The sequence below is a fragment of the Rhinoderma darwinii genome, chromosome 2 (genome assembly GCF_050947455.1).
Source record: "Rhinoderma darwinii isolate aRhiDar2 chromosome 2, aRhiDar2.hap1, whole genome shotgun sequence".
Lineage (NCBI taxonomy): Eukaryota > Metazoa > Chordata > Amphibia > Anura > Rhinodermatidae > Rhinoderma > Rhinoderma darwinii.
In genome coordinates, this window is record NC_134688.1 from 34,860,754 (window position 1) to 34,864,805 (window position 4,052).

General features: G+C 38.3%; 1 long non-coding RNA gene across 1 annotated transcript; it reads right to left on the reverse strand.

Annotated features, from left to right (window-relative positions):
• Positions 1-422: 422 nt before the first annotated feature.
• Positions 423-3,770, reverse strand: LOC142740441 (uncharacterized). The gene is made up of 4 exons (XR_012880673.1): positions 3,461-3,770; positions 2,114-2,173; positions 1,377-1,436; positions 423-544 (listed from the first exon to the last, which is right to left on the reverse strand). It is a non-coding gene; the product is annotated as an uncharacterized LOC142740441 (long non-coding RNA).
• Between the last annotated feature and the right edge of the window lie 282 nt (positions 3,771-4,052).

Consider the following 4,052-nt stretch of genomic DNA (forward strand, 5'->3'; position numbering starts at 1 on the left):
CTCTGGACACATATAATGTGGATACATGTAATGAATATACTGGGCATGCACCAAGTTTGCTGACGACAAATAAGTTTAGGTGGCAGCTTAGTCTGGATCCATAGTTGACTTCATCAGATTTCCAGGTTCTTGGTCTTTTCCTAATATATTACAGGTTTGTAGCTTGTCAGTAATAAGAAGTCACTATATTTTGTGACGGGCATTTTTTTCTATTCTTCCCTCTACCACCCCCAGCATTGAAGCGGGGAAATATTAGGCAGAACAACCTTGTTTTCTGAGGGACAATGTGAGATAAATTAAACTGGGTTCCTGGATTTCAGTACCAGAGAAAATATCCATTATTGTTATAAACCATCCAGCCAGTAAATATGTGATACAACGTGTGTGCAGAGATACAAGAAATATTCGGCACTTACCTTGGACTCTCCTACTATATATCCTAGGCATTAGTTGGGCGCTCTCTGTATTCTTTGAGCAGCCCGCCTACACCTGGACCTGAGACCATGATAGAGCTCCTCACTGTGCGGTTCCTCTTTTATTACTCCTGGAAATGTAAGAAGAAATTGACAACTGCGTGCTGCTATTTCCTTTTGTCATTGGCCATGGTCTGATACTATACAATCAGTGCTGATAGTTTCAGAATTTTTAGGGACATGGCCTATAATTGTTGTATGATAAAAATGCATAGAAAAACTGCGATAATTTGTGCCAAAACGCAAAGTGAAACATGGTCAATTCACGGTTTTTGCTTTCATTTTCACAAAAAAATGTAATTAATGGTAACGGGTGAACACGGCTTAAGGAGTTTTTCAGGTCACAGATACTGATGTAGGTGACAACTTATCAGCGTGAAAATTCCTTGTATTATCTTTTAATGAAAATAGTCAAGCACGGGCGCACATGCATAGAGATACACCGGCTTATATGGGCCCAGGTTTGTCCTACCCTCTTTGCGGCTTGGTGGTGACAACCTACGCAGGACTCCTCTCTCCAGAGAAACTACATTGTTAGGAACCAAGGCGGTGGGGAACTGGCCCAAAGGTCATGGGAAGGAAATGGAGAGGTAAACAAACATCACGCCCTTCTGTCCTCAGTAGCTAAATTTGGGCACCATAATTGAGGGTCCTGCTTGATCTTTGGTTTGGGTCCCCTATGTTCTATGTATAGCTCTGTATCCATGAGTAGGATTATGTTTGGTGAACACCTTGGTGTCAAAAGACTAAGAGTATTCATGATAACTATGACTGCCTCCAAGTGCCAGGTATCTATCTGCTTATATGACATGAAGGAGTCCCATCTGTTTTCTGACCAGATAATTTGGGATGTTTATGAGTAATAATCATGAAAGGTAAATTAAAGGAAAGATAGATCAATACCTGAGTGTTGTATTCAGGACACTGCGCCGGCACCAGCACTTCTGGGACAAATCGAGGGATCTGTTGAGAATAAAATACAAAAGGTGAGATACTTGGTTTCCCCTTTAGACTCTGATAACTATCGCTGCCTCCAAGTGTTAGAAGTTACCATTCTGCCTAAATCACATGAAGGAGCGGAATCAGCCATATGTAAAAGTGTGAACTGTTGTTGGGGAGTTATGGGGAGTCGCTACTTTCACCATCGCATATTCACTCAATGAGTTCATGAATAAAGCTTAAATTGCAGGTTCAGTTTTATACTCAAATATTTTATCTTTTGGATAAGTTTGTGAGGACCTGGACCCTTAATAGATACCAAAGAGGATAGATAGATAGATAGATAGATAGATAGATAGATAGATAGATAGATAGATAGATAGATAGATAGATAGATAGATAGATAGATAGATAGATAGATAGATAGATAGATAGATAGATAGATAGATAGATAGATAGATAGATAGATAAGATAGATAGATAGATAGATAGATAGATAGATAGATAGATAGATAGATAGATAGATAGATAGATAGATAGATAGATAGATAGATAGATAGATAGATAGATAGAATATAACCAGTCTGGTTTATCCGGTTTACAGAATCAGATATTCTATTAGTAAGATGTTTGTTTAATTAAACAGAATGAAGCAATGAAATACACATAATAAGTAATATGAATGAAAAAATAAATCTGACCTGTTTACTGTATTCAAGGCACTTCCCAGGAAGTTGTGGCTCTGGGTCTTGTGCCATGACCTGTTGAGACAATATGGGAGAATATCATATAAAAGTCAATACCCACAAATTCAGTTTACATCTGTCTATAAGTATATTATTAGCATCTATTAGATCCATCTCAGTGAAAGTCTAACAGCAACATCTTCTATGAGTAAGCAAATGTAAACCTCCCTATGGAGGCTTATGCTACAGCTTCCTGGCCTTGAGGATACATCTACTGCCATATACATACAGAGTTTATATTCACTGTAGCCTGAAATGTGCAATAACATACAATAATATCATTCTTCTTACTATAGCACTTTATATTAATCCTCTTATATTATTGCCTATAGAAAATACCTCAGCGGTATGCCCCATGGCAGAGTTAGTTGGTGAAGGAGGTGGTGGTTGTGACCTCCTCATATATACTCTGTAATCTGGCAAATGTGGAACATGAACATTGAAGGGGTTTTCCGGGACTTTAATACTGATGATCAACCCTTAGAAAAGGCTATCAATAACAGATCATTGAGGGTCCAACTCCCAACATCAAGCTGAATGAAGGGGCCCCTTTACTGCTTACCAGGCACAGTGCCGTACATTTTGTAATGGCTTTGCCTGGTACTGCAGCTCTCTAAGCTGCAATACTTAGCACAGCCACTATCAAATGCATGGAGCTTTGCCTGGTAAACAATAAAGAGAACATGGGGCTGACCACCAGGGGGGTGTGGCCCCTTTACTCTGATTATGGGGGTGGCAGGAGTAAGATCCACGTCTGATATTGATGGACTATCCGATATTGATGGACTATCCTAAGTATAGGCCATCAATATTAAGGTCATGGAAAACCCATTGAAAAGGTAAATAAGACCATTTTATACAAAGGACAGAACATACATATAAAATGATAGAGGATCTGACGTCTCTCCTGACATGTCTGTTTTAGAAAATACTTAAGAATTCACATTTCCATTCACACATTACTGATAGCTGCAATTTTCAGGAAATAGGAAGTTGTAACTTTAATGGGGAAATATGAAACCTTGAAATCTGAATGTAAAATCCACATGTTCGGTTGTTACTTGCGTTAATAGAAACATGTTACTGGATCTTGAACTGTTTGTCTAAAAAAAAATAACCCAACCCCCGACAAAATTCCTTCTACAATTATATATGTGGTGAGATGTTTGTGCGGTTAGAAATTGCTGCAGTAATGTCCAGTGTGAATCCGGCCTTATATGAGAATTTCTAGAGCCTATATATTTTAGTAACATGTATAATTAATAACACTGACATTATAGCTGATAAAATGCTGCGTCTTACCTGTCAATCACAGTCATCACAGTCCTGGTCCAGATGTTATTGCCAGAAATGGTAGAAAAAGCCAAAAAAGTCATGAGCTGTAGGATACACTGATCAAATATCAAGTGCAAAGTGAGTGTAATCCAGCTGCACATAGAACCTAACGACTAGTACTGTCTATGACATCATCAGTGACATCATAAGTGGCTGCAGTATCTGTTACATCATCGATTATCTCCTACTACCTGGATAGACTGTCTGTGTATACACTGAATATAGGCATGTTACATGGGACTGCTGTTTTATAGACCTGGAAGAAAGATACATGTGTTATTATAGGGGCTACGACTATGAACATGTAATGTATGAAACGTGTAATCTGTTACTAGATGGATATAAACTGTTATACTTATAAAGGATATATTTGATTTAATTTCGTTTCAGTTCTGGATTATCTAATTTTTAATGCTCCATAAAGTTACCAAACTATTATCCGCACACCGAGAGTTTATTAGACACATGCACGGCCTGGTGAGCAGATAAACTTCTTGTTCGTTTGTGTGAAGTCATGTACAGATGTAGCAATCCTTAACGGCCTTTTACACCAGCCAAC